This window comes from Prionailurus bengalensis, chromosome A2 (assembly GCF_016509475.1).
Source record: "Prionailurus bengalensis isolate Pbe53 chromosome A2, Fcat_Pben_1.1_paternal_pri, whole genome shotgun sequence".
NCBI lineage: Eukaryota > Metazoa > Chordata > Mammalia > Carnivora > Felidae > Prionailurus > Prionailurus bengalensis.
This window is the reverse complement of record NC_057348.1, coordinates 31,310,761-31,338,278: the sequence shown is the minus strand read 5'-3', so window position 1 is coordinate 31,338,278 and position 27,518 is coordinate 31,310,761. Positions and strand designations below refer to the sequence as shown.

The following is a 27,518-nucleotide window of genomic DNA, read 5'->3' as shown; positions in this document are numbered from 1 at the left end:
GGAATGAAGTATATAGTTCCATTTTCCAGATGGGATAAATTAGTTAAATCCAGCTTGAAAGATACAGAGCCAGAATTTGGAACCAGGGACTTTGGCTCCAGAATCTGTGTTCTTAATCTATTTATTAAAGTGCTCTATTGCTTTTAGAGGCCCATGACTTTATTGGCTCATAATAAAGATGAAGTTGCAATATTAGTACGTATGGCTATCATTTATGGAGCAGTTACTATGTATGAGACACTGTGTGTCTCATACATCATTCCTTCAGTTCTCCTAAGGACACTTTGAGACAGCTATTACTGACCCCACTCTACAGATGAGCAAATCAAGGTGTGGAAAGATTGAGTTGCTGGAGTTCTCAGGGTCATTACGTTGCTAAGCTTCATTTGCAAACAAGGTCTGCTGAGCTCCAAAGTCTATGTCCCTTGCTGGAGGGGTGAACCTCATTATATATTCCAAACTAGCTTCAATGGGAGGCCCGACATGTGTTAGGCATGATGTTAAAATGCTTTACATATTTCACCTCAGTTCAGGTGAGCCCTGCAAGGTAGCTGTTTTTTTATTTTTTTTAATTTTTTTAATTTTTTTATTTTTTCTATTTTACGGATGAAGAAGGGAGTGTTCAGAGAAGTAGTAAGTAGAGAAACTGCATACCAAACTCAGATCCATTGGACTCCAAATCCCATTATTTCTTCATTTATCCATTGTTTTATTGGTTCCTTTTCCCCAGTCACTCGGCCGATATGTATTATCTTCCCGCTAGAGGCTAAGTACTGTTCAGACAATGGAGTAGGGACCGGGGTCGGGGCAGTCCTCAGGTGGTTGGCATCCTTCTCTCTGCACTACCTGGATTGTTTTATGTTATTACCATAAGATTCACTATTGTCACACTGTCAATGAATCGAAATTTTGTGAAAAGAGATGTAGTGGATCATCTTCTGTTATAAGGGCTGGGTAATAATCAGTCATCTTGTTTCATGTGCGAAGAGTCTGGTTCCTGCTTGAGAATCCAGGTAAGATTTCATTTCTTCTTTTTTCTTAAGTTATATTTGATTGTGATTGACATACGGTACTTTCCCTTTTTTAGTTTGTTTTTCAGAAAACTTTATCGATTGATTTGTGTGGTTCCTCAGCTTTGGAACTGGGGCCTCCTGTTTCTTGTTTTTTTTTTTTTTTTTTTTTTTTTTTTATGAAAAGAAGACTTTTTAAAAGATCCTCTGCCTCCTTTTAGCTTAGTCATACACAATTGATTTCATAATCTTTGTGCAAGAGGGAGGTATTCTTGGCTGTTTGACAACCTCAGAATGGATGCAGTCTTCACTAGCTTGCTGCAATGTTGTCGTAAATCAATATTAAAAACACCGCTTAAAACCTGACTTGATTTCCAGTTGACCCTGCCTTTCCTCTTCACTACAAGTAGTAGCAGTATTGCTTGTAAAAGTTGCTACAGATTCAGCGCTTACTTTGAGGCAGGCACTGCGCTGAGACCTTCAAATATATTACTCTGTTTAATCTTCATCAACAATTTGTGAGGTAGATCTCATAACATACAGGTTTTGAGAAAAGAAAGCATCACATAATGGTTAAGTCTATTGTCTTTAGAATCAGTCAGTCTTGGGTTCAAATGTCAACTCTTACTAACTAGCTCTGGAACTCTATTAAGCCTCCGTTTTCCTATCTGTAAAGAGGGGCAATGATGACATTGATTTTCAAAGGGTTTTTGTCAAGTATGCATGAGCTAATTCAATAAAATACTTAGCTCAGTGCCTGACACATAGTGAATCCCCAATGAATTTACACACACACACACACACACACACACACACACACACACACACACGGAGACAGATAGGAAAATTCTGTATATAATTGAATAACGGTACAGAAAAGTGTATTGGTATTATTCAGTGGGTTTTGATGGTCAAATAAATCAGGTAGGTTAATTTATTTATTCAACACATCTCCAGTAGGAACCAACTAGGTGCCATGTCTTTGGAATATAGTAATTAATAAAAACAGACATGATCCCATCATTCACTCTGTTGGAGGACAGATCCTACTCAGATATTCCCAGAAGAATATGTAATTGCAGATGATGATAATGGCCTTGCAGGAAAAGGAACTGGTGTTTTGAAAACAAACACAAAACTGCCTGGCACCAGCCAGTCTAGGTGGACAAGGAGAGAGCTGCACAGATCTGATTGCGTCCAGAATCTCCTTAGGATTATCCCTCCCTTCAGTGGTTCTGAAAGCATGTTGAATAGTAAATACACCACAAAATGACTTATCTGGAAGGTCTACAAATTGGTGTCTAGAGGGAGTTCTATCTACTACCTGCTTATACCATGCCCAAGAAGAATGCACATTGACATAGGTCAGGACCAGAAAGATTTATTGGGTCATTCTGCTAGCAGAGGGAGGTTTAAAAGGAAGGAAAAGAGTGCTTGCCTAGTGAGAATTTTGGTGACTCACATGACCGCTGAAGCTATTGGCTCTCTGCACTCGCTCACCGGCAACCCTCTCCCCCTTAGAAAGCCAAGCAATAACCAACGAGGTGAAGAGGTCTGGAGGGGATCTGTTTATATATCTAAATGGTGATACAAGAGGATTCCTGCCTTTCTGGACCTGTATGCTCTCAGAAGTTTGGAAGCTTAAGGAAACAATCGGGGCTGTTAACTGTTTTCAGGTGAGCTGTTGGCTTATACAGAAAACAGCACTCTTTCCAAATGATTGGTTATTGATTTTGACACATCTACCAATAAGTACAGAAACAAGTAAGATGCTCAAGTCCTAGACCAGAGGTGAGTCAACTGTTGAAATCATTTTGGACATCTTAAAAATAACTAGGGGGAAAAAAACCCCACATTTGTAGAGTTAGTCAAGGATGAATCTGGAAATTGGAGATGCTTATTGAACATCTTATCAATATTCTTTATTTTAATGTATTTTTTAGCACTTCCAAAATATTTTGGGGGCTGCCATTGAACCAGCTCAATAAAAATACTAAGATGTAGTCAATTAACCATCAGCTTTGTCTACCTGGCATAAAGCATCTGGGCATTGTAAACATATCTGGAAAACAACAGATGCCAGGCAGTGTATAGATGAAACATCTGGTGGAAGTGTGGCATACAGGAGACATGGAGGGAGGCTCAGAGTCACAAGCAGCCAGACTTGAACTTCATCTGTCCCATGTACCCTGGTCTAGAATGTTGTCTCACTGTGTGATCAAAACAACTCTCCCACACACCTGACTGGCTAGGTCAGAAAAGCAGGCAACTTTTGATCTCAGGGTTGTGAGTTTGAATCCCATGATGGGTGTAGAGGTTGCTTAAGATAAGTAAATTAACCTGTTTACTTATAAAAACTACTTATAAAAAACTACCAGTTTTTTATGTATATAAAACTTGGGAGTCATATATATAGATGATATGTATATATATCATGTGTATATATATATATATATATATGTGTGTATATATGTGTACATATATATGATGTATATGTATGATATATATGTGCATATATGATGTGCATATATGTATATATGATATCACACACACACACAGACACACTTTCTAAAAAAGAGATGACCTACACAGTGGCAAATAGTAGGGGCATACATAATAAATATATTCCAAAGTAATTTCTTCATTTGTCCAAATATTTTTAGATTCCCCCTCCAACCTATATTTAAAAATGGATGCATTTTATAGGAAATTTCTTCCAGTAAGCTACTCTGAGCAATTTTGACTTAAAGTGCTAGCAGACCTTTCAGGTGCCACCTTCTGAACCAAGTCAGCTCCACTCTGGTCTCTGTGTTCTCTTGCCATCACCCTCCCTGCAAGTGGAAAGAAGGCACATCTTCCTCCTTCAGAATTACATAATATTAGAGTGGGAAGGAACTGTCGAGATAAATCCAGGCTGTCAAATACTCCTGTGAAAACATAATCCTATTATTAACTTACTATTCTACACCACTGATATCTCCCAGATAGGACAGAAGAGTTGCTATGCATGGCTGGAAATAATGCAATAAAGCAAACCTGATCATGGATTTAAAAATTCTCTGGGATACAGTGTTCACATCTGACAGGATCATTATGGGGATCAAAATTATGAAGGATAATTTTAGTATTTTAAAGAATATTTTAATGGTTGCATTAATGGTTAGGAAGATGAAGGTGGTGAAGGTGATGTAATCTTCAAGAGACATGGGCTGTTTTTGGCATGGTCAATGACACTGGACCATGAATTCAGCTGTAATGACTTCTTTTTTTCAATCTGTATATTGATGTTCTTTTGAAAACAGATTCATGCTGCTGAAGTCCAATGCATATGGCCAAAGTGTTGTTATTGCAGTCTCTAAAGTTTGAGCTAGTGGCTGTGTGTGGGTAGAACTTCAAGCCTCTTTGGCACCAACGAAGAAGTCTGGCAGCAACCAGGTGTGTGTATGTGAATATTTCATCTGGTTGCAATACACGACTGGAAAAGAACTGGGGTAATTGTGTTAAGACATGGAAGGTCACTTGGAGAATGCCTGGTGAATGAGCCATTGCTACAATCAGTGAATGCCCTGATCACTGTTACATTCCCAGAAAGTACACTGTATGTGGTAAAGTGTTTTCCCATGTTGGCTTCATTCACTGGATTGTAAGTTCCTTGAGGATGGGACAGTCTTCACCACCTGTGTCCCTAGTCAAATGTCTGGTGTATGTATAACTTCTCATATATATCCACTGCATGGAAGAAGAAAGGACAGAGAGCTCACATTTGGCATAGTCACTTGGAAAATCATTTGGATTTCAAAAATTTGCGTGTTTCCTAAATTATCTCAAAGATACAAGAAACTCATGACACTGGCTATCTATAAAAAAGAAAATGAAATGGCTGGAAACAGGGATGGAAGAAGGGCTTTTGGGGTTTTGGTTTTATTATTTTTATTTACCTTACCCTTACCCCCGGTATGCCCTTTTAAATGACTGGATTTGAAAACATTAGCATAATTTTAGAATAGGCATATTTTACTGGATTTGACCTTTGGCAATTGTGAGAAACTTTCTGTTTAGGGCGATGATTATGATTATATTTCACACTTTACTCCCACCATTTTTTTTTTTTTTTTTGCAAGTGAGCAAGCGTTAGCACAGCTAGGTTCATGAAAAGAGCTGCTATTTTTTTCAAGCATTCCTTATGCCTTTCTAGAATTGAAGACCCATTATTCTGTCATATATCAACCCATCTGTCAGCCCTCAACAGATGGTTAAAATGAAGAACTTCTAAAATACCAAGGAGGAAATTATCCTGCACTTCACCATCTACAGCTTAAATTTACTCTGACTTTGGAAAATTCCTTTGCCACTTCGCCACTCATCATACCAAGTGAAAGTGAGGGAAAATATTACATTTGAATTACAAAGTAGAAGCCATTCCTCAAAAAGGTGGCCATTGGATTCACAGACGTTGGCTTTACTCTGTCAGTTGGAGAGAAGACAAAACTGGGTTCGAGTCTCAGTTGTGCTGCCTCTTAGCAGCCTAGCTTTGGATGGTTTATTTGACTTGCTAGGCCTTTATTCCTTCAATGGAAATAGAAGAGAATGAATAGCCTGTATTAGAGAGTTGATGAGGGAATGAAAAAAAAAAAAGGATAATCCGTGGGACAGTATCTTGCACAAGGCACCTAATAAAATATAAATGTTACTATTTTCACCATTGGTTCTCCCCTTCTCATCTCATTTTCCAGATTTATCCTAGATCTAAGATTCTGTGTCTCTGGCAGGCAAGATTTGAGCAGGTGCCTAAGGACAGAAATCCAGCAGATACGAAAAGGGGTCCAAGTGCGGATGAGTCTGGGTGTGTGTCTGTCTGTCTGCAATGTGTGCTGTATACATAGTGTAACCATTGGAAAGGCTGGGTGGTTATTCCATGTATGTGAAGAGGAAGGGTAGGGAGACCATGGAAGTGAAATATTGTTGCATTCTGGGGGATATGTATTTATTGTAAGCCTGAGGGTCCCAGAGACTTCTGCCCAAACCCTCCCAAAGAGTCATCATATGTTTTCTTGGTTTTCATTTTCACTCCAAATGAAATAAATATTTGTGATTTTTACCCTGTCTAGGCATAAATATTAATTGAATCATAACTTCTGTTTCATGCTTTACTTAGCTGTTTCCACTTATTTTTGTCAGTTCTATCATATTTCCAACATGTAACTGTTAGAGTTTAACATTTACAGTTTTTTTTTTTTTTTTTTTTTTTGCAGTGGGAGTGTTTGGGAAAAGAGTCTCCCTCTCCCCAGTGTTACTCTTTCAAGAGTGCTGATGTGAGTGATAAGAGATAACCATAGGCCTGAAAGCTTGGAGGTGCGATATGGGTCCCGGGACAGGGGCTTCTCAACTTCCTGTGCCACAAATCTCCTAGGATCTTGTGCAGATTCTGACTCAGTAGGTCTGGAGTCAATCTGAGAGTCTGCATTTCTAACAGGACTGTTGGTCCATGACATGCAGGGTCATAGTCTATGAGGGAACTTCTTTAAAAACTTCCCAGTCTCTTATGCTTTGGCTCTCTCCCACTCTTAAAAACTGAGAACTGAGGGTTGATGGGGGGTGGGAGGGAGGGGAGGGTGGCTGATGGGTATTGAGGAGAGCACCTTTTGGGATGAGCACTGGGTGTTGTATGGAAACCAATTTGACAATAAACTTCATATATATTGAAAAAAAAACAAAAAACAAAAACAACTTCCCAGTCTGCTCCAGCATCCACTGCCCTCCACGGCCCCCAGCTGGATGAGCTTTCTCACACTTTTTTTTTTAAGTTTATTTTTATTTTTGAGACAGAGAGAGACAGAGCATGAGCGGGGGAGGGTCAGAGAGAGGGAGACACAGAATCTGAAACAGGCTCCAGGCTCTGAGCTGTCAGCACAGAGCCCGACGCGGGGCTCGAACTCACGGATTGCGAGATCATGACCTGAGCCGAAGTCAGCCGCTCAGCCGACTGAGCCACCCAGGCACCCCTCTCACATGGTTTTGAGTACACTGACATTCTGCCTCATTTTCATATAGGTAGGTCTCATTTTGCCAATTCAATTTTAAGATAACTTCCTCTCTTCTAGCATTTCTTGAGTAATTTCTATACACCAGCCACTGTGCTAACCATTAACTGCATTTAATTCTCAGTGATAAGGTAGGTCCTGTTATTACCATCAATTAACAAGTGAGGATACAGAGGCACAGAGAGGTTAAATTAATGGCTCAAGGTCACCCAGGTAGAAAGTGGTAAAGCCAGGACACAGAGTTTGACTTCAGAGCCTGGACCCCCAATCGTTAATGCTTTGCTGAGATGATGCCTCTCTGGGATGGTGTCAATGTAATTTTTATAATCACTGCCGCACCTATTCCACTGTCATTTCTGATAGAAGCAGATAGAATAAAAATCTCTTTTACAAATAAAAAAGAAACACATATGTGCTGTTTTTTCTTTTCTTTCTTTTTTTCCCGAACTGGCAGCTTACCGAAACCTGTGGAGTTGAGTTTCAGGGGATTAGGACTAACATTATCAGACAAAAGTCCAATAATATGCACTTAGCTCAACTGCGTATTATTATTAGAATCTGGTCTTGAGAAGTGAGCCTATGTGGGCTCCATTTGGCCCGCGGTATATTAGAATCTGTAATAATGAGATCTCATAATATGCCATATTGTATCCTGTTGATGAGAGGAAGAAATTAGTTACTAAAGAAGGGAAGGTTCTACATAAGATATTCTTAGTCACAAAGAGGACCCTGAGTCCACACAAATGTGCACAAAGTAGCTGAAGCTGTAATAATCTTGCCCCAGTTTGCAGAGCTCCCTCTGTTAAGTGCTGCTCATAATATTATTCCCCCTTTTCTTCTTCAACATTACTTTGGCTATTCAGGGTCTTTTGTGGTTCCATACACATTTTAGGATTGTGTGTTCTAGCTTTGAGAAGAATGCCGGTGCAATTTTGATTGGGATTGCATTAAATGTGTAGATTGCTTTAGGTAGTGTTGACATATTACTTGGCAATGAGAAAGAATGAAATCCTGCTATTTGCAGCAATGTGGATGGTACTGGAAGGTATTATGCTACATGGAGTAAGTCAGTCAGGGAAGGACAGATATCATATGTTGTCACTCCTATGTGGACCTTGGGAAACTTACCAGAAGACCCTGGGGGAAGGGAAGGGGAAACAATAGTTACAAACAGAGAGGGAGGGAGGCAAACCACAAGAGGCACCAAAAAAAAAAAAAAAAATTCCCCTTTCTTTAGAAATGGTTTCCACTATTACAAAAATGATGCCAAACAGAAAGCATTTTTTTAAGAGCACAAAAAAAAGCTGCACCCCATTCTGGAGGTAAGAATGCAACATCCCGGTTCCATATTTTACAAACCATCCCCATTCTGTTTATGCACTTTGGCAAACAGTATTGAACCCATTGGAAAATACCGGGGAAATACACGTTTTGCAAGTACTTTGTTTTGATGATTTTGAGAGAATGTCAAAGCCAAATTATGGTACCTGTTAAGGTAATGGTGTGTAGCTTAAGTTAAAAAGAAATCCACACGTGCAATCACAATTACCTTTTAAAATGTGGTGGAAATATGAGAGTTGAATACACAAGCAGAGATGGGGTCTTAGAGCTTTCTGTAATGAGAAAAATCACCAAGAACTGAAATAATCTGTGATAAACCTTTCCATCTCCCAAGGCGGGCGGTGTCCTTGCTTTTGTGCATACATGAGGTTGTGTGGGCTTGTGTTTAACAGCCACGTATGAAAAACGCATATCTTTGAACATCGGGATCGCTTCCGTTCAGGGAGCTGCTCTCACTGCGAGAACCATGAGGGAGCCGAGATAGAACATACTGTTCTGCTGATGCTGTTTGATGAGACAGCAGCAGATCAGCTGCAAGTTGGAAATGGGTTTTTATTTTTTCTTTACATCTTTTGTATATGCATATGCATGTGTTGTTGGTTTTTGCCTTTTTTTTTTTTTTTTATAAACACATCTATTGAACGATCACATGTCAGGCTCACGGACAGCGCACTTTGGTATCCTGTTGGCTTGGAATGGCCATGAGGTTTTTATGCTTGATTTTGTTTCAGCGACAACTCCCCCAACCCCACCTTGTTCAAAGGGGTCAAAAGAATGGTTCTCTATCTAGTGCTCCTTTGAAGAAATTTATGAAGAGTCAATTTGGAATAGAGGCTGGCTGAGTCTTTCTTCTGGTTTAGTACATAGCTTTCTTACCATACTCAGAACAGTGGTAGAAATACACCCCTTGGAGATCACTTCTCTATTTCCCCGTCTCTCTATTTTTCATTCTTTAGTGGGACAGTAGTAGAGCCCAGGGGTTAATTGCTACAGTTCTGAAGTCAGGTCTGGATTCTTTAGTGCTCACTCATTGTGTGACCTTAGCCAAGATCCTTAAACCCTCCTGGTTCCCCCATCTCTAAACTGGGGGATGATACCTATCTCACACAACTTTGTGAGGATTAAATGAGATACATGAAACACTCATTGCATGCCTGACATATGGCAAATTCTCAATAAATATTAACTGTTGAAATGATGACTTCTAGATATACCAACCATAGGCTAGAACCGTCTAACAAGGAGATTGACTTGTCAAGAATGAATTTCCAAAGCAGATCACTGATGGCAGAGGTGAAGCCTTTCTGGAAGTGAGACTTTGTATGCTGGATACCAACCCACTTGGCTAGAATGACAACCCACTGGCTTTTCCGGACTAGAGACTGTGGAGTGGTAACTAAATCTAACGAGTTTTGACTCTAGGTTGATTTAAAAGGGTGGCCTTTGCATTAGGTTAATGCTTCAGTGTTTTGGAGGCTAAGCATCAGCTGAGTTTCTCCCTTGGAGGCACTTGTATTGCACCACGTGCCTGGCTTTTGTGGCTCTTTCTTTCCATGTTGAGAGCTACCCTGCATTTCACTCCCCACAGGCAGTGCCTTACTTCGGATCTGTATTGCTACCAGCAAGGAACAGTTAGTGAAGTGTTTTTTTGAGTCATATTTTTTAGTTGCCCTAGGGCACTTAATTTCATGAATTTGGGAAAGAAATGTAGTCCTTCCCAGAGATACTGTTGGGTTTGCTAAATCACCTGCTAATCATCAATACACATATATTTTCTGCAAGGTAAGTGGGACTTTCTCAAAATGGAGTTTTATTCTAAAGAGGTTTTGATGAGTTTTGCTCATAAAAAAGTAATGAAATAGAGAGGCTTCTTTTTCGAATATGCACCAACTTCTTTGTTTTTAAATACAAAATGGATGTGGGACTAATTTCACCTTAGCCATTAAAGAGCTCCTACCTCAATTGAGTCACCTAATGACTATTTATAAGCATGCATGGAAGACCTTTCAAATGAAAATTCATAATTCATTTTTAATAATTTTTAAATGGAACAGTCTTCCACCGCACCCCACCCCCGCCACGCTTGGCATTCAAAACTAAGGAGAAATATCAGAGTGTTCTTCTTTCAAATGACAGATGATAAGTTTATTGTTTGTTTGTTTTTATAGCTAGATAGAAGGAACCAACCTCAAAAAGAATTTGAAATTACTTATGCACTTCAAGCGAGAACTGGGAAAATTTGCTAGATGATCCAGGACAATAAAAAACACCGAAAGAAACAAACAACAACAAAAAAATCAGTAAACATCATTGATTGTTCCTTCATTTTCCATCTCTCAACTGTGCTTCTAGACACGAGGAATATAGTAGTGGACAAAAGCAGACAAAAATTTTTACAGAATGTACTTTCCCACGGAGAAGACAGACAATGAACAAGGTAAGTAACTGACCTACATAGTGATTTGGGTAATAGGTAAGGGATATGGAGAAAAATTAATGCCGGAAAGAAGGATAGGAACTGATATGATGGGGAAGTGGGTGCTGAAATTCTAGGTAGGGTGGCCAGGAAGCCCTTATTAAGAAGGTAGGTTTTGAGTAAAGACCTGAAGGAAATAAGGGAACCAGCCACGTGGATATGTAGGGAGAACCTTCCAGGTGGAAGGAAGAGCAGGCACAAGGGCTCTGAGATGGGAGAGAGCCTGGTGGGTTTATCAGTCTAGAGAAATGAACACTTTAATTAATTTGCTTGAAATGACACAAAGGGTGGTTCTTTACCTTTTTAAGTCAGAGACTCTTCATAGGACGGGCTAACAAATGTACGACATATACTGTTCCAGGGAGATTGGACTTGGGGGAAGGATGTGGGGAGGAAAAGGTCATGGTCACACTGTCAACAAGAGGTGACAAGAGTCTGCCTTAGGGGCATGGCAGTGGCTTCAAGCAAGAGATAATAAGGAGATAGATTTGATGGTGCTTAGTGAGGGATTCGATTTAGAAGTGGAGAGAAGGTGCTACAGAAAACACCCGGGTTTCTGGCTGGGAAGACGGCAGTTCCATTTACTGGGGACCCAACTCTATGATGCTGGGATACCCAGCAATCAAACTCTTATCAGCTCAGTATGCTGGCTTGGTGGACCTGCCCCCCTGAACTCAGGAAGTTCTGGGGTGCACGTGTGTCAGACTCGTGGATGGTTATCTCATCAAGATGTATGTGTGGGTTCTGTGTACCCCATTAAAATTATACTCATGGTAGGAAGTACCACAGTATTTCAAAATCTTCTCTTTGGCTAGGGGTAGTTAAAGAAAATCTCCTACTTTTTCATATCAAAACCCTTTAGAAGGGAGAGCTTCTCATGGTCAGCACTGCTACCTTAAGTTCTGAGGTCTTCTTTGAGAGCCCTTTCTTTATTTAGCCCTAAGATACGGGAATTCTGAAGTCATAGCTTCTCCTTTCATTCCTAGTCCCTCTCCACATTCTCATATTCTCTGAATTTCAGATCTGCACCGATCTCTTTGCTACTATCCATACATGGATGCCCACAGTCCTCCAACTTAACTTGTTTGAAAAGAACTCCATGGCCCACCCCCCCCCCCACCCCCGCCGCCAACCCTACTCTTCCTTCTGCAGGTATTGGCTCATTTCATACTGGGGAGTCTTGTTTAGCTCCTTCTCCCTCCTGCTTCCCTCCTGCTGTCCTTGGGGATAGTGTAAGGTGGTGACTACCAGCCCAGGCCCTGGACCAGACAGATCTGGACGCACTTCTGGCTCAGCCGTTCACCTGCCATGTTACTTACCTTGGGCCTCCCTTAAAATGGGAGCAAAAACACTTAGCTCCTAGGCTTTCTGTGAACTTGAAATGGATAATGCATGCAGAGCCCTTGGGGTTTCATGCCCGACATGTAGTATGTAGTACGTATGTAGTATGTGCTCAAGAAAGAGTTCGGGTTTGACAAGACTCTTATTGCTTCCTCTTTATATATTGCAATTGTCTGCTAATCAGCCCCCTACCTCCATTACCATATTATCTAGTTGTTAACATAAGCTTTTTAAAACACTGGTTTGCTAATATCCTTCTCCAAGGGAAAACTTCCAATACCATATTATCTAGTTGTTAACATAAGCTTTTTAAAACACTGGTTTGCTAATATCCTTCTCCAAGGGAAAACTTCCAATAGGATAGAAGTTATCCTACCTTGGGAACTTTTTTTTTTTTTTTTGGAAGGAGGAGGTGGGGGTGTCAGAGATCTTTTATAGAATATAAATCTATGCTCCACAATTAGGCTTATCTCATCTTTAATAGCCTCATTGCCTACTAAATCCTCCAGCTTTTTTTTTTTAAATATAATTTATTGGGGTGCCTGGGTGGCGCTGTCGGTTAAGCGTCCGACTTCAGCCAGGTCACGATCTTGCGGTCCGTGAGTTCGAGCCCTGCGTCGGGCTCTGGGCTGATGGCTCAGAGCCTGGAGCCTGTTTCCGATTCTGTGTCTCCCTCTCTCTCTCTGCCCCTCCCCCGTTCCCCCGTTCATGCTCTGTCTCTCTCTGTCCCAAAAATAAATAAACGTTGAAAAAAAAAATTTTTAAATGTATATAATTTATTGTCAAGTTGGTTAACATACAGTGCGCTCTTGGTTTTGGGGGTAGATTCCCATGATTCATCGCTTATAAACCCTCCAGCTTTAAATATACTCACCCTCAGACACATTCACACACCTCACCACACATATCCTCACTCGCATATACCCATACTCACAAACACCCTCACTCCACACACATTCACACTGACCCTCACCAACAACCCACACTTACACACACCCGCACACACCTCCTTCTGCCCTCTTCTGTGTTCTCTACCTCACTCTATTTCTCTCCTCATGGAAGAAGCTTCCTACCATATTTGCCCATAGAGAATCAACCTTTGTTTTCACATTAGACCTTTTGCTCCTCAGGAAAAAAAAAAAAAATTCTGCTTCTATGGTTGGAATTAATCCCTTGTTCTTCCTCTCTTCTTATATAACCGTTTGTTCTTCCTTCTTGGCAGAGTGAGCCAAATAGCCCTTAAGCTAAGACCCCCGAAAATTCAACTTTCTCTGGACCTCAGAGCTTAGCATAGTGTTTTGCACATAATGACTTCTAAGTGTTTGTTGAATTCAATTAGAAAGATTTCAGTCTCTAAGAGCTAAATGTAAACACGCAGACCGCATTGAAGCCTTGCCTTTACCGGCCACCTGTTGCTTCCCGGTTCACAGTTTACCTTACAGCTGAGTGTGAGAATCATATTTGCAGGGCCGTCTGTTTCACAAATTGCCAACAGGCCTGGCTTTGCCCCGTCTCTGCATCAGCACACCTTCCATTTAGTTCTCGCCAGTGAGCCTTTTTGGTGAGATTTACCACTTGACAGTTCAGACCAGAGATTAAAAACTGGTTCAACCAGTTTGACTACCTTAACATGGCAGTGGTTAGGGGTAGAGTGAATGAGGAGAGGGAGTGTCTGTGGGTCACTGGGTCTTGGGTTTCTGAGGCCCACCTTTGTCCCGGTTGATGTGGTTACCGATGACTGGGAGGAAGATTTAGATGACAGATTTTTCTATGCATGGAATACTGTGGTCTGGCCTGACATACTGTTAAGCAGAATGATGGCACAGTTTTAAGAAAATCAGACAGCTGCTTCTTGAAACTTGGAAAGTCATTCCAACTGAGAATTCCCTTCCTAACTTTGGGTGAGGGAAATGGCCAAGAACTTTCTAAAATTAGCACCAGTTCCCTTATCCTTATACAAATTACCATCTGGTGTTTGTTTCGTGTATTCGAAGAAAGCCAGCTGGAATGGAGAATATCAAATACCAGTAACATTTTAGTCTGAAAGGTCCACTTGACATCAAACTCATACCAAGTAGCGAAATCTCAATCTATATAAAGGTGATGGATGCTGTTGATCTTGTGACAAGGAGAATCTTCTTCATCTAGTTTAGGAAGACACGGCATATTAAGTTTCAGTTCGGTATTTCTCTGTTGCAGTTATGTATCAGAGGGGACTATAGAATAAAGCAAGTTATTTCACTAAAGTTGGAGATAGTAACTTTATTGTTCCTAGTATGTACTCATAACAAAACCATGACACTTTGGATTATACCAAGGTAGATGTTTATTTTCATGATAACTGCACTAAAGATGTTAAACAAACTCTGAAATAGAGTTTAGTACAAATAGGAAGTTAACTTGAAGCCTCAATGTCTTTCTTCCGAAGCCTAGGCTTGGAGAAGTCACAAACCACACTCGTTATTCACTTCACTCTTTAACACGTTTCTACATAAGATCTTTCTGACCTGCTTCTATCTCCTCCCGACAAAGTATGCTTGCTGCTGGAAATAGTTCTACCCACCCAGGAAACATGAAGCCCAGACTTGTCCCCTCATGTTTCCAAGGGATTCACAATTAAATTTCCTTTGAATAAGCTGAAGACAGTGTGTTTGAATATTATCTCTTCGGTAAAGCTTTTCCCCCCAACCCCAGGGAGAGTTAGCCTAGCTCTTCTGTCTGTAGCCACAGCATTACAGAGACCTCACCTGGAGCTCGGAGCCATGAGAACCGTATCTGGGGAAGATTATTTTTATCTGCTACTTCTAACTGGTTCCTGTGCAGGGAGGAACGCTTGGTGATTGAGCAAGGCTAATGGGTGTGGAGATTCAGGCTGGGACAGCGCTACGTTTGTGATCAAAAAGGGCAGCAGGGGATCATGGAAGAAGGAAAATCTGGAAGGCTGGAGAGGCTGATGGAAGAAGGTTTAAGAAGCAGAGGAGGTAGCTGTTGGCCTCAGAGCACTTGTCAGAAGGCAGGCATGAAATGGGAGCCTGGAATGAAGAATAAGCCTCTAGCAAGGTTTTATTTATTTCTATTGACTTAAATTTTTTTTTTAATGTTTATTTGAGACAGAGAATGCGTGCACATGCATGAGCAGGGGAGGGGCAGAGAGAGAAGGGGACAGAGAATCTGAAGCAGGCTCCCCTCTGTCAGCACAAAGCCCGAAGCAGGGCTCGAACCCACAAAATGTGAGATCGTGACCTGAGCCGAAGTCGGATGTTCAACCAACCAAGCCGCCCAGGTGCCCCTATTTCTATGAACTTTTTATAGCGTAACAAGCAATGTAAACTTTCCAACTCCCCATTAATTCCTCTATATGTCTAACACCTAGCTCATGTGTGTAACATGTGGGCTCTAACTGTGCCTCGTTTGTTTAGGACAGGCCATTTGCAGGGTTTCACCTGTTGTCCTGCCTTCATTACTTGACCGTGTTCACATTCAGTTTCACAATATGTCTGTTTGGGTGACAAACTGTAAGGTCACACAAAGTAGTTCTTATCTGACTGTACTTTGAAGACCATACCACGTTTTATCCCTAAATTGCCTGTTTACCTATCTCAATTCCAGAGATCATGGGTTCAGGCTCCCAGAGGGATAGGATACGGTCTTTGTTAATTCATTTGAACACCACGTACTAAGTTTTATATTGTATGTGTTAGGTTCTGGGATACGATGAGAAGATATCTGCACTCAAATACCTTAAGGGGAGTGGCACCTGGGTGATTCAGGTGGTTAAGTAGCTGACTCGTGATCTCGGCTCAGGTCATGATCTCGGGTCAGGTCATGATCTCACAATTGTGAAGTCGAGCCCTGCATCTGGCTCTGAACTGATAGCAAGGAGCCTGCTTGGGATTCTCTCTCTCTCTCTCTCTCTCTCTCTCTCTCTCTCTCTCTCTCTCTCTCTCTCTCTCTCAAAATAAATAAATAAACTTAAAAAATAAGATCTTCAGGGAAGAGGCTGAGATGTACTCACACAATTATACACCTGAGAGATAAGGCTTGCAACGGAGTTCCTCCACCTTGGCACTGATTGACATTTTGGACCAGATAACTCTTTGTTGGCCTGGGCGCTCCAGGATGTTGAACTCCATCCTGGGTCTCTACAAGTACATGCCAGCAGCACCCCCTCCAGTAGTGACAACCAAAAATGTATCCAGACATTGCCAGATTTTATCCCCACCCAGCTGCCATCCCAGTGTGTAGAAGCATCCATTAAGTCAAAATACAGGGCATCATGGGAGGAGCACCTAACCCAGACTTGGATAGAATCTTATTAATTTTTCATCCTGAACTCTGACTTGACACTTAATAAGTGCTTAATGAATTAATGCAATGCATAATATCATGCTATCCTTCAGGATTATTGGAATAAAGTCTAGCAAACTAGGGGGAAGTTCAAGTATGAGGTCTTAGGCAGAAGTCGGCCAATTCAGAATTTCACTCTGAATCACAGGCCCCAACATTGTTCCCAGAAATACCCTATGGCCACAAAGGAACCTGCTCCCTAAATATCACAGCACAGATTTTCTAGCAGTTATTTTCCTGTTAATAAATACTGATTGTCAAGCACTTTGGCAAATATCAGGTGCCTTAAATGCTAAATAGTCATTAGAAAGCCACATAAATATTTTAGATTCATCATCCACAGCAGGGAAAGCAGAGCCCTGATTCTAGGAGGGAAAAGAAAAAAAAAGCCTTGACATTCAACTAATGGCTTCACTAACTGATGCACCCACCTGGGAGGCTGAAATTTGGTCCGTCTCAGAAGTGAATGTTCTTTGCAAAACAGAGTTAAATCTATCTCAACTTCAGTGGAGGCATCCTGTCCCCAAGCCAGCCATTGTTTTGATGTAAATGAAGACAAGAAAATTCACAGCACTACCCACATGTTCCTTTCACACAGCCTCTGCCCTGAACCAGACTGACATGGAATAATGGGAAGACAGGGGCATGAGGAGGCTGATTCATGTCAGCCTTTCTTGGTGGACTCAGACAAACTGGACAATAATGGAGCTTTCTGGAACAGGCTGTGTGATTTTGGGCAAGTGACAGCTTCCCTGGGTCCCCATGGGTAAGGTGGAGGACAAAAGGAGTAACGATTTCGAAGCAGCTCACAGCACTCATGGTTATACCTCCGTGAAGTTTTACATCCGTGAAGACTGATGGAATTCAGGGGTCCCCAGCATTGATTTTTATTTTGGGGGTGGGAGAGATGGCACACAAAAATCAGCCCCTCAACAGTCCTGACGCCCTTGCTTAACAGGCTCCCTAAAGTGTGGTAAAACCCCACGGAGTATCCTTCTGAGGCTGGCAGCCACATAGAATGAATGAATGGGCCAGTCCGAGCTAATTCCCAGCTTGCCCCTCTCCAGGACGGTTTTGCATTAACCGCTGTGGTGTCCTATTGACTGGAACATGATCCAGCTGTTAGCCCGGGTCTTTAAGTTACTGAGTCCTCTGGGAACCCTCTGAAAACCCCCTTTGCCCAAGGTAAGTATTCCCAGCAACTGCACAAAAGACTCACTGATGTTATTTAGAAGTTGGAATTAATAGTGAGATTTTTTCCCCCGATGGATCAGTGTTCCCCCTAATTGCCAAGCCATAATTCTTTGCTGATTCCCCAAAGGTTCATTTTATTTGGAGATTTTTAAAGCACACACAAAACCCAGAAGAATAGTTGTTCCTTTGTTTTAATGTTGCTGCTAAGCTTAAAAAAAAAAAAAAAAAATCCTCCTCCCTCCTTTAATCCCTTCAGGAAATGCCTCATTCTCAATACTTATTAAAAATGGGGAAGCAGTCCTAGGTGGCTTCTGGAGGTCGAAGTTCATAAAGTGAATATGCATAAAGGCAGCAGAATATCAAGTTTTCATAATTACACCTTTTCCTGCATACATTTCCTGCAGTGAAATCGGCTTTGATTTGGTCTGATTTAATATAGTCTTTCTAATTTAAATCTATCCCTTCACTTCTACTTTGCTGTTGTTCAACTTTAGATGGGAAAAATGGGTTCCTATTTCCCACTTTCACGCACCAATAAGGATTCTGTATTTCTAAACAAGAGTGATGAGATAGCATTTAATTTCTGACCTCTGTCCCTAATTCCAGAGCTTTGGGGAAGGAAAGTATTTCTGTTTTGGAGAGATAAACTATGAAATGAGAGGGCAAAAGAGGATGGAGAGACGCAGGCTTAGGCAACTGTGTCTAGCATAATGCCTTACTCAAAGTCAGCAGGTATCAGTCTTTGTTGCAAGAACAATGCTTAAGATAGGAGAGGAGGCTCTGAATAATCTTGTAGCAAAAGACATATTTAAGAGCACATATAAAAAAAACCCCACAGTTAGAAGTGGAATTTTGATGAAAACGAAGTCCTGTTAGAGCAATCTGGTTCAATAGGTAGAAAAAATCAGTGAAGGACATTGAGTTGAACTATAGCTTCCATGTTGCTTGCTTTGCTATCCTGGGACACAGGGTTGCATGAGAACTCTCAGATAGATGTATGATTGGTCTAAATGGAAAGTCAAATGCATGTGGGGACTGAAGTTCTAGTTCAAGAGCCACGGACATCCCAACTGGAGCTTTTGGGAATTCTCATATTTCTCTTGGAGGAGACATTTGTTACGTGCAGCTAGTGCTGACCTCAGTTCCTGGCACAAAGGAGGAATTCGACAAATGTGCGAAGGGTTAGAACAGACACTATTCTTGAGGTCTAGCATGAAAGGTCATTCATTTCCCCTTTTTTTAGAAATAGAGCACGTGAGTGGGGGAGAGGGATGGGGGGCGAGAGAGAGAGAGAGAGAGAGAGAGAGAGAGAGAGAATCCCAAGCAGGCCCCACACTCAGCATGGAGTCTGACACAGGGCTTGATTCTGCGACCCTGGGACTGGGATCATGCCCTGAGCCAAATCAAGAGTCAGATGCTCAACTGACTGAGCCACGCAGGCACCCCATTTCACTTTTAATACTGATGTTAGGGAACTATAGCTGTGTTAGAAATAGTCTTTGCCCTTCAGATATTTAATAATGAATCGGGGAATCAGATAAAACCACGTCTAACTAAAATACAAGGTAGTAATGGTTTTCATACACAAAACCTTTTTCACACAGAGCCGTGGAGGTCTGAAAAGCAGGAATTCATAAATCTTCAGGAATATGAAAGGTGTGGAAGGTGAAGGTAGATTTGAAAGGTAAAGGAATATTTCATGGAACACGCGGCATTGGAGAGGAGTCTTTGGTGATGAGTCTAACTTTGATAGGCTGAGATGGGAGAGGTGAGGAGAAAGACCATTCCTAGTGGCAGACAGAGGTGCAGTAACTATCTTGGGGGAACGATAAGGGCTCCAGTTTGGCTAAAACAAGGGATTAGGGATTGGAAGGAGACGGCTCTGAAAAGTAGGTGAAGGGGTCACGGCTTTGGAGGCCTTGAATGCTGGAGTGAGGAGCCAGTCTTTATTTCCACAAACTACAGATGTTTGAAATGATGGCTAGAAAAACGGAAGACAGGAGGTAGGAGACCCCTTCATTAAGAATCTACATATGGGGGTGTCTGGGTGGCTCAGTTGACTGAATAGCCGACTCTCGGTTTCAGCTCAGGTAACGATCCTGGGGTCATGGGATGGAGCTCCACATGGGGCTCTGTGCTGAGCGTGGACCCTGCTGAAGATTTGCTCTCTCTCCCTCTGCCCCTTCTCTGCTAGCATGCGTGTGTCTGTGCTCTCTCTCAAAAAAAGTCTCCATACCTAGAACCTAATATGAATCAACTCTGACCTTTCTGCAGCCCCTTCCTGAGCCCATTCCCCGTAACTGTGCTGATCTCTAAGGCATGAGGGGTTCATAAAGCCCAGAATGGGCTCCCCCAGAGCTGGATCTTCTAAACAGGGACATTAATCCCATATTGTTTGCTGTTGGTTTTTTCAATCCTTCATCAACAATTGACACAAGTGGGGGAAAAAGAGCCAAGGCAAGTTGCGGGAAACAGCTTACTTGGGGGTTTGAAAAGAGCCACCAGATTTATGCAGAGGCGCTCAGGAGGTTGCTGGGCAGCCGACAGGGCCGGCCAGACTCTTACTGATCTTGTGGTTCCCCAGGCAGCCGCTGGCTTGCCACATACGGAACGTCAGCCATTGGAGAAACCCCAGGATGAAACCTGTAAGCCATTCCATTATTTTAAAAACTCATGTCATGGAATTTCTGTATTTTCGTTTCCTTCTTCTGTTTGTGGCCTGAGGAGTAATTTATGACCTGAAACTTCACTACTGAGCCTCCATGAGAAAGGATACCTGCCAAAGGAGGAGTCCAGAGACGGGGCTAAACTTACGCTGCCATGCAGATTAATGCCTGTCTTGGGGATTTCTCCTTGGTAATTAAAGCCCCAGCTTCTGCCTACTTAAATATGGCTTGAATCGACTTCTGATGTCCCTTTAGTATCTCAAGTTTCAAAGCCAGTGTGTCAGTGGCAGCATCCTCAGGGCAGTTTTGCGTTATTGTTTTCCTCTCTGGGAAGAAAATTTTCTTTGCTGATCTCTTTGGGAGATCTTTTCTCCAATAGCAATACGATTGCGGGGTCTAGGGTAGAGTCAAGGGTTGGAATCCCAATTTTCCCTCAGTTCAGAGGTAATTTGTTAAAGGACACGCTTTTCACGGATTTAAAGAAATTTCTGCTTTACAATCCAGTAAGAAAATTTCTGGGTTTTTTGCATATGATGAAGCAAATCAGTATGAATAAAGTCATGATACTGTAAACGCTTTCGGATGTAAAAAAAAAAAAAAAAAGAAACGAAAATTTCTGGGTTTTTATCCCAAAGAAATGATTTAAAATGTGTTAAGATTGGAGCGCAAGGCTGATTATTCTAGCCTTGCTTGCGAGAGAGAAAAATTCAAAGTCTAACAATAAGAGATTGGTTAAATAATTCACATTATCTCTATAAAATGAAATATTATATAGCCATCCAAATGGAAGCAACTAGAGTAGTTTATAATAATGAATATAAAAGTCTGTATTTCATGCTACTGCAGTCCCCATATGTCTTGCACACAGAGTGGGTGCTCCAGAAGCTGATAGACATTTTTGGATTTTCATTTTCCTATTTCCAAGAGCAACACTGGGGTGGCGGTAAGCACCGTGGTAAAACGCCAGACATCTCAGCCTGCTTTTCTCTAGCTCAACTGCAATTTTCCTAAGTTATTTTTCCACTGTAATAATTTGTTTTTAGCCTTGTCACTTCTAGGTTGCCAAAATGGACCTATTTTTCTGCCCATAAGTTTGGCTAGCCAATTGGCTAGTGAATCCACCTGGCCACCAATTAAAACTCATTACAATTCAGGTTCAGTGGTTTATTCCTTGAGACAGCCAATGAATCATTCAAAGGTTTCTTAGACGTTTCGGGACCACATGGAGGCAGATTCAAAGCGATAGGTCTCAGATAGGTAGGTAGTAGGTAGTGAAGATGAAATCACAGCTGGGCCAGCCTCTCAGGTATTTTCAACACCCACCCCCACCAAGGGATCCAAGCTAGTTTTTATCTGGCGTTACTTCCTCTGTGTTCCCAGGGCAAATTTTGAAGCATTTCCTTGCGTGGCTCTGCCGCTTTGATTAGGGTCCTACTAATAAGCAATGTTAATGAAGATGCCCAGCAGGGAGAAGGAGCTCAGAGGGTTGCAAAAAAAAAAAAAAAAAAAAAGAATTCAAGCTCTGGACTTTGTGCCAATTATTTGAAAGTTTAATGAACCGTGGGTGTTGGTGCAAGGCATCCTTAAACGGCGGAGAGCCCCAGTGAATCCAAAGCTGCGCCTCTTTGTGAGTGTCTGCTTTTTCTGGAATCCAAGAAATAAACTTAGGAAATAGTAGGGATATTTTTGCCTTTGTGGGGGTGGAGTGGGGTGGGCAAGATTTCACCACTTTCAAAAAATGATAGGAGGAGGGTGAAAGTCTGAACCTCATTTCTCAGCTGGATGCCCCCAAACAATCAAATTTCCTCAAGTTTCTTCCTGTTACACAATGGGGCTCTTCACACTCTCCTGCTATTTTCAGACTTGCCAGCTGAGAAGGGATTCAAGCTCCAGTTCTCTGGAGCCTGGTTAGTTTAATGGGGTTCTGTTCTTTCTCCCCCTTTCCCTGAATTATGAGATCTGAGTGCCAGGCTGGGGGTAGGAGAGCCAAGAGAGGGGGAAGCGAGTGATGTAAAGGCCAGACCGTGTGAAACCCCACCTTAGAATTGACTGCATTTGTCTGTAACGAGAGCAGCTTATGCTTTGGAGGCACAAAGAATAAGAAACAATGTAAAAGAGGGTTTGGTGTTGACAGTGCAACAGGAAGACTTCCAAAGCATTTGTAAAGATGAGAAAGTCAGTGGGTTTGTTTTGCAGCTGATCAACCCATTGAGATTTAATAAACACCAGGGTAGATAATAATATAAGGCTGATGAAAACGATGGCTCGCATTAATGAGCACCTGCCGTTCTTGTAAGAGCTTCACGTGTCCTAACTCATTTCATCTGACCAACAATTTAAGAGGTTAGGAATCGCCGTTACCTCTATTTCACAGGTGAAGAAACAGAAACATCGAGGGGTTCTAGAACTTGTCCAAAGTTACACAGATGACTGCTGGTACCAAGATTGGGGCCCAGGCAGTCTGGGTATGGAGCCTCAATTCGTAACCACTGGCCCCTTACTATCTTCCGTGAGAGATCAAGGCTACTAAGAGTAAAGCAAATAGCCTGAGGCCAGGACCTATGTGTCTCCGGTGCCCAGCTCAGGGCCTGGGAACTACAAGAGCTTAAGCAGCCAAGATCATTACTCTTGAATCCAAGAAAGAGCTTTGTCTTGGAATCAAAAAGGAAATACCACATCAACTTTAGTTTGAGTGAAACACAAAACTAAAAGCCAACAACAGTGTCTGAGGGTACTAGAAGCAGAAACAAACAGAAGATGAATTATTTTTAAAAATTGCGCATAGCTGTTAATTGAATTGGAAATATCTTTGCCCGCTTCCTTCCCAACTTTCTACCACTTTGGGAGTCCCATGAAATGACTTGTACTCCGGAGTTTAAACTCATGCCTTGAACTACGTGGAAACATTCAAACTGGCTTAAATTTCATACTTAGAGATGGAGTCAGGATGAGTATAAAAGCTCCTGAAGTCTTCTGGGAGAAATACAAGAGTTAATTTCCAGGTTAACATCTAAAATTGGTTAAAGAATTGGATATGGCACCATTTTCCTCTGTAGTTTGGCAGCTAGATCAGAAAGCAGAGCTTTGGAGATAAAGGTTCTAACACTGAGACGTGTATGTGAGTGTGTGTATGTGTTGGTGGTAGCTACAAGAGGAAACACAAGACAGGGTGAGAGTAGCCAACAGCCAGGGGTGAGTGAGGTCCTTAGATCACAAGAAATGAGCACAGTGAGAAGTAGATTCAGATAAAAATGAAGCAACTTTTGAGCAGAAGTCAGAAAGACCTGAATTGCCTCTGGGGCAAGAAACCTGGGGACAAGTCTTTTACACTTCTTCAGCTTCAGTTTCTGCATCTCAAAAATGGGAATTTAAATATCAAACTTGAAAGGTTACTTTAAGGATTTAAAGAGAAAGGTCCCTAGGGTGATTTAGTGGGTTAAGCACCCGACTTTGACTGTCAGCTCACGATCTCCTGATTTTCAGCTTGGAGCCTGCTTCAGATCCTCTGTCCACACCACCCTCCCCCGCTCACGTTCTCTCTCTCTTTCAAGATAAATAAATAAAAGCATTTAAGAAAGTTTTAAAGAGAAGACGTGAAAAGAGCTGGTATAGTACTCGGCGCCCAGCAGGTACTCAACAGCTGCTGATTGTTGCTAGAAGTTGGGGTTTGTCAACCCGAGCACTCTTGACATCTTCAGCCCGATATTTCTTGGTTGTGGTGTGGTGTCCTGTGCACTACAGAAAGCTCACCAGCATCCCAGGCCTCTACCCCTGGATTCCCCCCAGTAGTGACCATCAGAACTGTCTCCTGAGGCTGCCAAATGTGCCCCTCTCCTGCCTGCCAGCTTAAAACCACTATTCCATTTGAGAAAGAAGGAACGATCTCTCGTGGGTGCGGTAGGCCATGGAGTAGACAAATTTCCCATTTCATATTGCTTTAAAGGGAAGAAAGAAACACGCAGGAAAGACACATTTGGGGCTCTGCCACATCTCCCCCAGGTCCCCGTTTTTCTAACTGAATGATGAGTTCTCTGAGATGAAAAGAAATCTGACAAAAACAGTTGGAGTTCGGACAGACGTGCTAAACTACCCTCTGAAACCCCAGCTCCCACCCCGGATAAGAAGAGGTGGGGGCCACTCACTGCCTTTATGAAGGCTATTGGACCACGTTTAACAAGCTAATTGGAGAAACATGGCACCAAATACAGTGGCAATTAACCTTCATTTAAATTAAGGAGTTGCTAATCATAAGAAGCTGAAAAAGAGCTGAGACTGTAAAATCTGATAAAATGTGGAGATGGTGTGCTGGGAACATTCTAAATGGATTACTTTATTTCCCTTCCTCTGTGGTACAATTCTGGAGAAATATATTTGTTGATGCAAAACGTGTAGTAGTTTGGATAAAGGTTCATTTAAGGTTAAGCCCATACCCTTTTGCAACGTCTACACTTCTTGTCTCAAAGAGTGGGGAGGAAACACACACACACACACACACACACACACACACACACACACACACGCGTGCGCGCGCGCGCACACACACACACACACCCCAGAGGCTGAAGTGTCAGATTCTGGCAGGTGTGCCTCTGACTAACAAGATACATACTTTGTGGGCTTCAAATAATGTTATTCTTTTTAGCATCAAATACAGTGTACCTGGGGCAGAACTTCAAACACAGTCTCTACGCATCCTCTCACCAAGCACGAAATGCTCTGGAGTTGTCTTGAATATCAGCCCAGCCCACTTGGGGAGGGCGCGCCCTGGCCCGTGGACCTCAGAGGTACACCTGCTGTCAGTTACCAAAGCAGGTCAGTTCTAGGAGAGTCATAATTATTCAATAATTTCCACCAGACTGGATGCTCTAAATTCACCCCTAAATGCATGTTGCTTGGCCTGTGGAAGAACTTATGATCTATTAAAAGAAAATACACAGAAATGAAGTGGAATTGACAAGTTGAGAAAAGACGGAGCAGGGAGAGGTAGGGGGAGGGGGAGAGGTTTCTCAGCTTGGAGGCTGCAGTTCCGATTTCCATCTTGGATTACAGCTAAGAAAGATGTAGTTGGGAGGAACCAGCATTGGAGACTCCGAGCATCAGCTCTTTGCCTGCCTTCTTTTGTCCTATCTTAGCGATGGCCTTAGCCCACACTTGAAAACAGGGAGCCTTATTTTGTTTTGGGGGTTAAAAATCCACCTTCTAGTTGTCTAATGGAGTGGGGTTACAGGAACAGAAAGGTTAACTGGGTGGTTCAACCTAGCAATTGTGGTCTTAGAAGAAGTCCTGAGTCAAGCTCCATCCTTGGGGGAATTGGAGAGAGGAGAGAGTGTGGGGTAGAGGCACTAAGCAAAGAAGAATTGAGAAGGCCGCTAGCAATTAAAGGAAGCTGCCTGCAATTTTTATTTATTGGGCTAAGGTCCTACCAGTAGTGGGTGGGAGAATGATTACAATTAATGGCAATAGGGGCACCTGGGTGGCTCAATAGGTTAAACATCTAACTTCGGCTCAGGTCATGATCTTGATGTTCATGAGTTCGAGCCCTGCGTCGGGCTCTGTGCTGACAGCTCAGAGCCTGGAGCTTGCTTCTGATTCTGTGTCTCCCTCTCTCTCTGCCCCTCCCCGGGTTGTGCTCTGTCTCTCTCTCTCTCAAAAATAAAGTAAAAACATTTAAAAAATTATTGGCAATAATAGTGTGGCCATTAGATGCCATTAATTTATCACTTACTGTATGCCTTTCCCTGTGCAAAGTGCCTTGTAGGCATTAACTCCTTTCTTTTCAGCAGCCCTGTGGCATGTGTTATCATTAGCTTCTTTCTACAGGTGAAGTAAGGCTTCCAACTATTAAATACTAGGTCATACAGGGGGGTTAAAATCCAGGACTCTGGTGCTTGGCCATTACCCATAAGATCACTGGACTGAGTCTCAGTCCTTCTTCTGCCATTAACTTCTCTGACAACAGGCAAGGTTTCTAATCTCCCAGGGACACATTTTCCAAGGCCTGGTGCTCAATAAAGAGGTGGTAAATTGAATCTGTAGAATGGGGCTGATTCTAATTGCTCTACTTCTCTCTCAGGGTTGTTCTGAGGCTAGATGAGAAAATGTTTGGAAGGCACTGAGCATAAAACAAATGTAAGCCACGACACCACTCTGTGCCTGCAATGGGTAAACACTGCTGGTCCCATAAACTGCCTTCGGTCAACATTTATGGATAAAGCAGAGCTTAAATAATGCAGCTTTTTTCATTTTCCACAAAATCTTACGGTGGATATTGATTCTCCCAAATTCCTAGAGTAGTTACTTTAAACCAAACCTCTTGTCACAAGGGTTCACCAAAATGGGGGGCAGTGTTTGTTATGTACTCATTCTTAGAGCATTTTGACAGCCCTGTAAGATTTTTTTTAATCTACTTTACATTAATATGAAAAAAACCCCCAAAGCCTCACAGTGTGACTCTTTGACATGAGATCTGAAAATGGCTCAGAATATCCTGACACAGAAATCCAGGCAGAAGATTGGCTTTAAAACTGTACTCTAAGGAACGTGACAAAATGATCTAACCAGATATGACATTTCAATTCACAACCACGCCACCATTCAGGTGGCCCTTTCTGCTTTCTGAGAACTGTAATTTATTCATCTGTACAAGAAAGCATGCACTGTAGTGACGTCCACTGGCTGGTTGATTCTTCTGGCCCGACTTTCTTGCTATTGCGTCATTCAGCATCATTAACAATTATGTTACTTCTGAAGGCATTCATATTTTCAGTTTTACTTAAAGGTGTACCATCCTGTCAAACATATTCAGTAGAAAGAGATACTTTAAAAAAAAAAATAGCCATTGGTAAGCATGGCCCCATTCTGTCTGAAATTGCTCACAACTGCTTGCAAATATATAGGAATCAGTCCTGGGAATCTCTGATTTATAATACCTACTGATCATGGACACTTTTAAAGCTTGTTTTCTATCATTGACATCTTCCATGTGCAACAGAGATAAAGAGCAGCACAAACAGAACCTTCTAGTTATTCCAGCATCAGAGATTTATAGCAGTCATTCCAGGACTCCAAATAGATTTCAAAGGCAAATAAAAGCCATGATGGC

The 27,518-nt window shown here is 42.0% G+C and overlaps 1 protein-coding gene and 1 non-coding gene across 4 annotated transcripts in view; one reads left to right on the top strand and one right to left on the bottom strand.

Moving 5' to 3' along the window:
• SYNPR (synaptoporin) overlaps positions 1–27,518 on the bottom strand; it is a 309,486-nt gene that overhangs the window by 16,905 nt on the left and 265,063 nt on the right. The window lies entirely within an intron of this gene.
• LOC122488841 lies at positions 20,941–21,003 on the top strand. Its single transcript, XR_006298755.1, has one exon. It is a non-coding gene; the product is annotated as a small nucleolar RNA Z39 (small nucleolar RNA).